Here is a 12,248-nt window from a genome sequence, read left to right as displayed (position 1 = left end):
GAAGGGAGTTGGAGATAATGAAAGAACTCAGCCCAAGACAACTAGGTAATAAAAAAATGTGATGGGACTTTTCTGGTGGTCCAGTGGTTAAGACTCTATGCTTCTACTGCAAGGGGCACAGGTTCGATCCCTTGTCGGGGAATTACGATCTTTTATGCCATATGGCACACACCCCCGAAAAAAGCCAAAGTCAGTGAAAAAGTAAAGAATGAGCATACTACAAATAAATGTGATGAATGCTCATAGTGGAGTAGTATGGAGGATTTAGGAACGGTGACTTTGATATGCAATTACCAACCTAGACAGGCTGACCAGAAAAGTCAGGGGGAAATATCTTAGATCAAGATCATTTATTTTAATGAAAATAGATATATAGAAAAGACAACTGTTAACATTCCTTATAGATATGTACTTATAAAAGGGCACATATTAAAACGGAGTAGTACAGTGGTCAGTGGAAAGAGAATAGAAGTGGGAGTTTTCACTCAAAAATGATAAATAATGAAAAATATAAAGCAAAATGGTCATTTGTCCTGATTATTACTGCTATGTAACAAATCATCCCAAAATTTAGTGATGTAAAAAAACAACATTCATTGTACTCACTGATCTGTGAGTTAGGAATTCAGAAAGGCTGCAGTTTGTCTGAGAATTCAGGATAGAAGATTAAAATGGCTAGGGACACAAGCATCTGGGGCTGGATGATCTATTTTCAAGATGATGTTTTTACTCACATTTGGAATCAAGGATGAGGTAATTTAAAGTTTGGTCTGACACAACTCAGCGACTAAACAACAGCCAAATGGAGCTGATCAGTAGAACACTTACACACGGCCTCTCTGTGTCCCTGAGTCTTCTCCCAGCTAGATGGCTGGTATCTGAGAGAAAGCATCTAAAAGGGGGCTTCCAGTGAATGGATGTTCCAAGAGAACCAAGTGGAGGGTGCATGGTCTTTAATGACCTACCTCAAAAGTCACATCATAACAAATCTACCGTACTTTATGATGAAAGAAGCCACAATCACATTCTGATATAAGAAGTATCATAGACTCTACTTTTCAATAGGAGTAGTGGCAAGAAAAACATTAGAGAGATCGTTGAGGTCATCTTTAAAAAAATACAATCTTTTACAGTTATGCCCACATAGGTGATGATAATGTTACATGAACTATTTGTTTAATCAATTCTGCCCCTCAAGCTTCAAAAAATAAATAAAGATAGAGAGAAAGGAAAGAAGGAGGGGTAGAAGGAAGAAAGTAAGAGTCTGATCTAAATTGCAGTGTAGGGTATGGTTAGAGAAAGCTGTAGCCCTTGAGCCAAAGCCTAAATTTTTAGTAGAATTTAGTTGGGAAAGAGCATTGCAAGTAGGAGGAACAGCATGTACCAAGGTCTTGCAGTAAGAGGGAACTGTGGTCATGGCACATACTAGGAAGTGGAACAGAATCAGTGTAATTGGGGCAGCAAGAGATTGAGAGAGGGCAGGGAGGGAGTACAATTAGGTCATATGAAGCATGTTGCTCCTAAGAGGAAAAGAAAACAATGGAAGATTGTTTAAAATAACATGACTAAATGTATGCTTTTGACAAGATTTCTCTTTCTGTAGTGTGGCAAAGGAAGAACAAAGTAGGTAGAAAAAGACCAGTTCATAGAATATTCACATAATTAGAGGGAGAGAAAAGGCTTTCTTGAAATAAAATGGAAAGAGTGGAAGTGGAAAGACGTGTGTCTGTTCAGGGCAGTAATATCAATATGAATACTAAAAAGATGGATATGGGTGAGGGGAGGAAGAATTATCCAAGATAATGTCTAAACTGTGCAACTTAATAGACTCAACTTTTTATGGGCAAAAGGAAGTTGATTAGAGGCAGTTTATAAATTAAGACTTGATTGACAATTTTGAACATGTTGGATTCAGAGAAGTCTCAGCTGAAGTAAAATTTTGGAGACGTTTGTATAAGTATAGCTTGCTATGAACATTGACAAAAATTACTATGATTACTATTGTTCAGTCACTCAGTAGTGTCTGACTTTTTGTGATGCCATGGACTGCAGCATGCCAGGCTTGCCTGTCCTTCACTATTTCAAGGAGCTTGCTCAAACTCATGTCCATTCAGTTGATGATGCCATCCAACCCTCTCACCCTTTGTGGCCCCCTTCTCCTCTTGCCCTCAATCTTTCCCATCATTAGGGTTTTTTCCAATGAGTCGGCTCTTTGTATCAGGTGACCAAAGTCCTGGAGATTCATCTTCAGCATCAGTCCTTCCAACGAATATTCAGAAAATATTGATTTTCTTTAGGAGTGTCTGCAAGGATCTCTTTGCAGCCCAGAAGACCCTCGAGTCTTCTCCAGCACCACAGTTCAAAAGCATCAATTCTTTGGTACTCAGCTTTCTTTATGGTCCAACTCTGACATCCATACAGGCTACTGGAAAAACCATAGCTTTGATTATAGGGATATTTGTTGACAAAGTAATGTCTCTACTTTTTATTGTGCTGTATAGGTTTGTCATAATTTTTCTTCCAGGGAGCAAGGGACTTTTAATTTCATGGGTGCAGTCACCATCCACAGTGATTTTGGAACCCAAGCAAATAAAGTATTGCCATGGTTTCCCTTGTTTCCCCATCTATTTGCCATGAAGTGATGGGACTGGACGCCATGATCTTAGTTTTTTGAATGTTGAGTTTTAAGCCAGCTTGTCCACACTTCTCTCTCACCTTCATCAGAGGCTCTTTAGTTCCTCTTCGCCTTCTGCCATAAGGGTGGTGTCATCTGCATGTGCTGCACTGTGCTGTGCTTAGTCACTCAATCGTCTGACTCTTTGCGACCCCACGGACTGTAAACTGCCAGGCTCCTCTGTCCATGGGGGTTTTCCAGGAGATTACTGGAGTGGATTGCCATGCCCTTCCCCAGGTCCATCTGCATACCTAAGGTTATTGATATTTCTCCTGGCAATCTTGATATCAGCTGTACTTCATCCAGCCCTGCATTTCACATGAGGTACTCTGCATATAAGTTAAATAAGCAGGCTGACAATATACAGCCTTAATGTACTCCTTTTCCTATTTGGAACCAGTCCATTGTTCCAACTGTTGCTTCTTGACCTGCATACAGATTTCTCAGGAGGCAGGTAAGGTGTTCTGGTCTTCCCATCTTTTTAAGAGTTTTCCACACTTTGTTATGATCCACACAGTCAAAGGCTTTAGCATAGTCAGTGAAGCAGAAGTAGATGTTTTTCTGGAATCCTCTTGCTTTATCTATGATCGAATGGTTGTTGGCAATTTGATCTGTGGTTCCTCTGCCTTTTCTAAATCCAGCTGAACATCTGGTTCATGTACTACTGAAGCCTAGCTTGGAGGATTTTGAGCATTACCTTGCTAGCATGTGCAATGAGTGCAATTGTGTGGTAGCTTGAATAAAGTTGAATTTATTAATGTTTTAGAAAATATGTGACCATACAGTCCCCCTTTTTGTATCATTTATGAAAATCATATGGAATAATTGAAATTATTCCTTAAAAAATGAATGGATGCATGTTTTTCAGGAAACTCACTATAAATAGTCTCTTTTGGTCCAACTTTTAAATAGTTTTGAATGGCAATTTATCTGAGATTGAAAGGCATGACAATTACTTGGAATTCAGTAATGATAACCCACTCCAGTACTCCTGCCTGGAAAATCCCATGGACAGAGGAGTCTGGAAGGCTATAGTCCATGGGGTTGCAAAGAGTCGGACATAACTGAGTGACTTCACAGTGTTCAGTAAATTTAGGATCACACTTTAACCAGCCAAGCTGGAGAAAAGAATGGCATCTTCTTGAAAAAACTGAGCTACCTGATAATAGAAAGATTTATAGCTACAATTTAGACTTTAAGTGTGCTAAGCACTTCATGTGGATTAACTCATATTTTCATTAGTTCAGTTCAGTTCGGTCGCTCAGTCGTGTCCGACCCTTTGCGACCCCATGAATCGCAGCACGCCAGGCCTCCCTGTCCATCACCAACTCCCAGAGTTCACTCAGACTCACGTCCGTTGAGTCCGTGATGCCATCCAGCCATCTCATCCTCTGTCGTCCCCTTCTCCTCTTGCCCCCAATCCCTCCCAGCATCAGAGTCTTTTCCATTGAGTCAACTCTTCGCATGAGGTGGCCAAAGTACTGGAGTTTCAGCTTTAGCATCATTCCTTCCAAAGAAATCCCAGGGCTGATCTCCTTTAGAATGGAATGGTTGGATCTCCTTGCAGTCCAAGGGACTCTCAAGAGTCTTCTCTAACACCACAGTTCAAAGGCATCAATTCTTCGGCGCTCAGCCTTCTTCATGGTCCAAGTCTCACATCCATACATGACTACTGGAAAAACCGTAGCCTTGACTAGATGGACCTTAGTTGGCAAAGCAATGTCTCTGCTTTTGAATATGCTATCTAGGTTGGTCATAATTTTTCTTCCAAGGAGTAAGCGTCTTTTAATTTCATGGCTGCAGTCACCATCTGCAGTGATTTTAGAGCCCCCAAAAATATAGTCTGACACTGTTTCCACTGTTTCCCCATCTATTTCTCATGAAGTGATGGGACCAGATGCCATGATCTTCATTTTCTGAATGTTGAGCTTTAAGCCCACTTTTTCACTCTCCTCTTAAATTTCATCAAAAGAATATTTTGTTCCTCTTCACTTTCTGCCAGAAAGGTGGTGTCATCTGCATATCTGAGCTTATTGATATTTCTCTTGGCAATCTTGATTCCAGCTTGTGTTTCTTCCAGTCCAGCGTTTCTCATGATGTACTCTGCATATAAGTTAAATAAGCAGGATGACAATATACAGCCTTGATGTACTCCTTTTCCTATTTGGAACCAGTCTGTTGTTCCATGTCCAGTTTGAACTGTTGCTTCCTGACCTGCATACAGATTTCTCAAGAGGCAGGTCAGGTGGTCTGGTATTCCCAATTCAAAGAATTTTCTGCAGTTTATTGTGATCCTCACAGTCAAAGGCATTGGCATAGTCAATAAAGCAGAAATAGATATTTTCCTGGAACTCTCTTGCTTTTTCCATGATCCAGAAGATGTTGGCAATTTGATCTCTGGTTGCTCTTCCTTTTCTAAAACCAGCTTGAACATCAGGGAGTTCACGGTTCATGTATTGCTGAAGCCTGGCTTGGAGAATTTTGGGCATTACTTTACTAGCATGTGAAATGAGTGCAATTGTGTGGTAGTTTGAGCATTCTTTGTCTTTGCCTTTTTTGGGGATTGGAATGAAAACTGGCCTTTTCCAGTCCTGTGGCCACTGCTGAGTTTTCCACATTTGCTGGCATATTGAGTGCAGCACTTTCACAGCATCATTTTTCAGGATTTGAAACAGCTCAACTGGAATTTCATCACCTCCACTAGCTTTGTTCGTACTGATGCTTTCTAAGGCCCACTTGACTTCACATTCCAGGATGTCTGGCTCTAGATTAGTGATCACACCACCGTGATTATCCAGGTCGTGAAGATCTTTTTTGTACAGTTCTTCTGTGTCTTCTTGCCATCTCTTCTTAATATCTTCTGCTTCTGTTAGGTCCATACCATTTCTGTCCTTTATCAAGCCCATCTTTGCATGAAATGTTCCCTTGGTGTCTCTAATTTTCTTGAAGAGATCTCTAGTCTTTCCCATTCTGTTCTTTTCCTCTATTTCTTTGCACTGATCACTGAAGAAGGCTTTCTTATCCCTTCTTGCTATTCTTGGGAATTCTACATTCAGATGTTTATATCTTTCCTTTTCTCCTTTGCTTTTCACTTCTCTTCTTTCCTCAGCTATTTGTAAGGCCTCCCCAGACAGCCATTTTGCTTTTTTGCATTTCTTTTCCATGGGGATGGTCTTGATCCCTGTGTCCTGTACAATGTCAGGAACCTCATTCCATAGTTCATCAGGCATTCTATCTATCAGATATAGGCCCTTAAATCTATTTCTCACTTCCACTGTATAAACATAAGGGATTTGATTTAGGTCATACCTGAATGGTCTAGCGGTTTTCCCTACTTTCTTCAATTTGAGTCTGAATTTGGTAATAAGCAGTTCATGATCTGAGCCACAGTCAGCTCCTGGTCTTATTTTTGTTGACTGTATAGAGCTTCTCCATCTTTGGCTGTAAAGAATATAATCAATCTGATTTCAGTGTTGACCATCTGGTGATGCCCATGTGTAGAGTCTTCTCTTCTGTTGTTGGAAGAGGGTGTTTGCTATGGTCAGTGCATTTTATTGGCAAAACTCTATTAGTCTTTGCCCTGATTCCTTCCACATTCCAAGGCCAAATTTGCCTGTTACTCCAGGTGTTTCTTGACTTCCTACTTTTGCATTCCAGTCCCCTATAATGAAAAGGACATCTTTTGGGGTGTTAGTGAGAACCATTCAACTGCAGCTTCTGCAGCATTATTGATTGGGGCATAGACTTGGATTACCATGATATTCAATGGTTTGCCTTGGAGACGAACAGAGATCATTCTGTCGTTTTTGAGATTGCATCCAATTACTGCATTTCAGACTCTTTTGTTGACCATGATGGCTACTCCATTTCTTCTAAGGAATTCCTGCCCGCATTAGTAGATATAATGGTCATCTGAATTAAATTCACCCATTTCAGTCCATTTTTAGTTTGCTGATTCCTAGAATGTCGACATTCAGTCTTGACATCTCTTGTTTGACCACTTTCAAGTTGCCTTGATTCATGCACCTAATATTTCAGGTTCCTATGCAATATTGCTCTTTACAGCATTGGACCTTGCTTCTATCACCAGTCACATCCACAACTGGGTATTGTTTTTGCTTTGGCTCCATCCCTTCATTCTTCCTGTAGTTATTTCTCCACTGATCTCCAGTAGCATATTGGGCACCTACTGACCTGGGGAGTTCCTCTTTCAGTATCCTACCATTTTGCCTTTTCATACTGTTCATGGGGTTCTCAAGGCAAGAATACTGAAGTGGTTTGCCATTTCCTTCTCCAGTGGACTACATTCCGTTAGACCTCTCCACCATGACCTGCCTGTCTTGGGTTGCCCCTTAGGCATGGCTTAGTTTCATTGAGTTAGACAAGGCTGTGGTCCTAGTGTGAGTAGATTGACTAGTTTTCTATGAGTATGGTTTCAGTGTGTCTGCCCTCTGATGCCCTCTTGCAACACCTACCATATTACTTGGGTTTCTCTTACCTTGGGCATGGGGTATCTCTTCACGGCTGCTCCAGCAAAGCTCAGCCACTGCTCCTTACCTTGGATGAGGGGTATCTCCTCACCACCGCCCTTTCTGACCTTCAATGTAGGATAGCTCCTCTAGGTCCTTTTGCGCCCATGCAGCCACCACTCCTTGGACGTGGTGTGGCTCTTCCCGGCCGCCGCCTCTGACCTCAGATGTGGGGTAACTCCTCTCGGCCATTCCTGCACCGTCGCAGCCTGGCACTCTCAGCCACTCCCCCTGACCTCAGACGTGGGGTAACTCCTCTTGGCCACTGCCCTTTGGGCATGGGGTCTCCTGGCTTCTGCCTCTGACCTCAGATGTGGGGTAGCTCCTCTCAGCCATGCACTTAGTGCGCCGGCCGTGGCCTCCTGACCTTATTGCGATGGTCGCCCTAAATTAAGTCATAGTATTATTTTCACTTCAAAGATTAAGAGGCAGACACAGAGAATTTGCATTTGTTACAAAAAGTTACCTGTAAGTGAAAAAGCTAGGAAAAAGCTAGGTGACTCCTATATTTGAAAAGAAAGCCAAAATCACTTCTTCGTGAAAGGAAGACATGAATGACATGTTTCATGAGAAACACAATGTAGTATCTTATCTGGCTTTTCTAAATAAATAAGATGTAATAAATTTAATAAAATTGAAAAAATTATAAAACTTCAGTCTAATTGCTTTGGATTCATTTTCTGAAATTAATCAAGTAGAGTATTTCAGATGACTTTTCTCTATCTCATGTGGAATGAGGTGTGGAGGTCTGGCAAATTGTGAATTATTTGGCTTGGACACTATGAGTAATATCTAGGTGGAAAATATCTAGACATGAGACTTGGAATGTGCTTCTTAATCAGTTTTTGGTAGAATTGGAGCTTCTCATCAGTTTTCTAGCCAAGAGTGTTAGATTGGGTAGGTCATCATTATGTATTAGAATGCCTTATTTTTAGCATGTTTCTTGGAAGAAATTTTTGGGAGGCCTGACATATAAGTAAATGGGAGTGTAGAACCTTGATGCCAATGTTCAGAAAGGAATTCAGTGTAATTTTTCATTATTTTTAAAATGTTATTTAAAGAGAAAGTATATTCTGTGCAAGCATTCAGTTCAGTTCAGTTCAGTCGTTCAGTCGTGTCCAACTCTTTGCGACCCCATGAACGGTAGCAAGCCAGGCCTCCCTGTTCATCACTGACTCCTGGAGTTTACCCAAATTCATGTCCAACGAGTCAGTGATGCCATCGAAACATTTCATCTTCTATCAGCCCCTTCTCCTCCTGCCCTCAGTCTTTCCCAATATCAAGATCTTTTCAAATGAGATAGTTCTTCACATCAGGTGGCCAAAGTATTGGAGTTTCAGCTTCAGCAACAGTCCTTCCAATGAACACCCAGGACTGACCTCCTTTAGGATGGACTGGTTGGATCTCCTTGCAGTCCAAGAGACTCTCAAGAGTCTTCTCCAACACCACAGTTCGAAAACATAAATTCATCTGCACTCAGCTTTCTTTATACTCCAACTCTCACATCCATACATGACTAATGGAAGAACCATTGCCTCGACTAGACAGAACTTTGTTGACAAAGTAATGTCTCTGCTTTTTAATACGCTGTCTAGGTTGGTAATAACTTTCCTTCTAAGGAGTAAGCGTCTTTTAATTTCATGGCTGCAACCACCATCTGCAGTTATTTTGGAGCCCCCAAATCATAAAGTCAGCCCCTGTTTCCCCATCTATTTGCCATGAAGTGATGGGACCAGCTACCATGACCTTAGTTTTTTGAATGTTGAGCTTTAAGCCAAATTTTTGACTCTCCTCTCTCAGTTTCATCAAGAGGCTCTTTAGTTCTTCTTCACTTTCTGCCATAAAGGTGGTGTCATCTGCATATCCGAGGTGATTGATATTTCTCCTGGCAATCTTGATTCCAGCTTGTGCTTCTTCCAGCCCAGCATTTCTCATTATGTACCGTGTATATAAGTTAAATAAGCAGGGTGACAATATGCACCCTTGATGTACTCCTTTTTCTATTTGGAACCAGTCTGTTGTTCCATGTCCAGTTCTAACTGTTGCTTCCTGACCTGCATTTATGTTTCTCAAGAGGCAGATCAAGTGGTCTGGTATTTTCATCTCTTTCAGAATTTTCAAAAGCATTTTACAATTTTTGCAGATTTTTGTTATATGTATTAAAAAGTAAAAGTGAAAATACTAAGTGTTAGATATTAATTGGGCATAAAATAGTGCATAGATTTACATATATGAGTATGTTTTGATGTCATAAAAGAAAATACACTTAAACGCTTTGATTAACTGATATAATTAAGATAAATTGAATTTTAATTTTACGATTGAATAAGAATGATCTGGTAGAAAATAAACCTGTGATTACTTGTGTCTTATTTGCATCCAGCACTTTTGTTTTTTTTTTGCTTTGACTTCTACACTATGAATCATATTCTTGAAACTTTAAGAAACTCAAATCATATAACACATTACCTGTAAGTAAAAAGTAAATCTAATATTCAAAGGATTGATATATGTATCAATTCAGTTCAGTCGCTCAGTCGTGTCTGACTCTTTGCGACCCCATGAATCACAGCATGCCAGATCTGCCTGTCCATCACCAAATCCCGGAGTTCCCTCAAACTTATGTCCATCGAGTTGGTGATGCCATCCAGCCATCTCATCTTCTGTCGTCCTCTTTACCTCCTGCCCCCAATCCCTCCCAGCATCAGAGTCTTTTCCAATGAGTCAACTCTTCGCATGAGGTGGCCAAAGTACTGGAGTTTCCGCTTTAGCATCATTCCTTCCAAAGAAATCCCACGGCCGATCTCCTTCAGAATGGACTGGTTGGATCTCCTTGCAGTCCAAGGGACTCTCAAGAGTCTTCTCCAACACCGCAGTTCAAAAGCATCAATTCTTCGGTGCTCAGCCTTCTTCACAGTCCAACTCTCACATCCATACATGACCACAGGAAAAACCATAGCCTTGAGTAGACGGATCTTTGTTGGCAAAGTAATGCCTCTGCTTTTGAATATGCTATCTAGGTTGGTCATAACTTCTCTTCCAAGGAGTAAGCATCTTTTAATTTCATGGCTGCAGTCACCATCTGCAGTGATTTGGAGCCCCCAAAAATAAAATTGGACACTGTTTCCACTGTTTCCCCATCTATTTCCCATGAAATGATGGGACCAGATGCCATGATCTTCATTTTCTGAATGTTGAGCTTTAAGCCAACATTCTCCTCTTATATCCTATTAAATGACTAGTCTACAGAATTGAGCTTGTAGTGAGACTAATAGTAGAATTACAAATATTATAAATCAAATTATAAATAAAAACGGAGTACACAGACATTGTTTTCTCTTGGCTCTCTTTCTATGCCATAGCCCTTTGTCCAATGTGGGAAAATAAAATCTGAGTGTCTTTCTTTTTTTTTTCCTTTTTAAAATGATTTCAAATTCAACTTTCCTCTTGAATGATCAAGCAAGTACTGAGTGGAGCAAACAAACAAGCAAACAAACAAACAAAAAAAGATGATAACTGGCTAAGGCATTATCTGCCTCTTCCTACCCTGTGTGCAGTTAAATTATTTCACATTTCTCCTTGGAATTTGTATTTTTAAAAGAAAACAATCATAGTGTAGTCCCATGGAAAACATACTTAAAAACAATTCATCCTCAGGTAGCATCTTAAAATTTCAAGAAGAGCCCTTGAGGGTAATCGTGTGATTTGGGCTGGGTCACCGAGGTAAATATAACTCAAGTAGAATTTGGAATCAAATACTAAATAAACAGTATATTTGCCTTGAGGACTGTTTTCAACAAAAATACAAATACAATTTTGATTTTCATACTTTTAGCCGGTATAAGAAATCAAACACTTTGGATAACATAAACCATTGGATTATAGATCTCAGAAAAACATTTCTTGAATATATTTTCCTCGTCAAACAAAATTTGATCTATTTTAAACATTAAGATTCAGAGGGTTTTGTAAATTGGGAAGTAAAGAAAACTATAACCATAGTGCTTTGATTGACTCCTAGTCCCCATGTTTCTTAAGTTTTTGACTCATATTTATCTCTCTTTTTCCTTCCATCTTATAAAATGGAAAAAAATTCTTCAGTAGCTAAACTGACCCAGTGTCAATGTAGGTCCTACCTTGTTCCTATCAAATTCTTGCCTTAAACCTCCTTTTCCTGGAAATCAGGCTAATTCTATTATGACAGTTCTTGCCATGATAATCTACTTTACTTGGTTCACTGGTTCCTCTGAGACTTGAATCTTATCCTTTCCTTATCAGTATTATTTGGAACCTGAGCAGTTCAGTTCAGTTCAGTTCAGTAGCTCACTCATGTCCAATTCTTTGCAACCCCATGAATTGGAGCAAACCAGGTCTCCCTGTCCATCACCAACTCCTGGAATTCACTCAAACTCATGTCCATTGAGTCAGTGATGCCATCCAGCCATCTCATCCTCTGTTATCCCCTTCTCCTCCTGCCCCCAATCCCTCCCAGCATCAGGGTCTTTTCCAATGAGTCAAATTTTTGCATGAGGTGGCCAAAGTATTGGAGTTTCAGCTGTAGCATCAGTCCTTCCAACGAACACCCAGGACTGATCTCCTTTAGGATGGACTGGTTGGATCTCCTTGCAGTCCAAGGGACTCTCAAGAGTCTTCTCCAACACCACAGTTCAAAAGCATCAATTCTTCGGCACTCAGCTTTCTTCACAGTCCAACTTTCACATACATACAGGACCACTGGTATGGAAAAACCATAGCCTTGACTAGATGGACCTTTGTTGGCAAAGTAATGTCTCTGCTTTTCAAAATGTTACCTAGGTTGGTCACAACTTTTCTTCCAAGGAATAAGCGTCTTTTAATTTCATGGCTGCAATCACCATCTGCAATGATTTTGGAGCCCCCCAAAATAAAGTCTGACATAGTTTCCACTGTTTCCCCATATATTTGCCATGAAGTGATGGCACCAGATGCCATGATCTTCATTATCTGAATGTTGAGCTTGAAGCGTACTTTTTCACTCTCCTCTTTCACTTTCATCAAGAGCCTTT

Source organism: Ovis canadensis, chromosome 4 (assembly GCF_042477335.2).
Source record: "Ovis canadensis isolate MfBH-ARS-UI-01 breed Bighorn chromosome 4, ARS-UI_OviCan_v2, whole genome shotgun sequence".
In the NCBI taxonomy this organism is placed as follows: domain Eukaryota; kingdom Metazoa; phylum Chordata; class Mammalia; order Artiodactyla; family Bovidae; genus Ovis; species Ovis canadensis.
Note: the sequence above shows the minus strand (reverse complement) of the source record.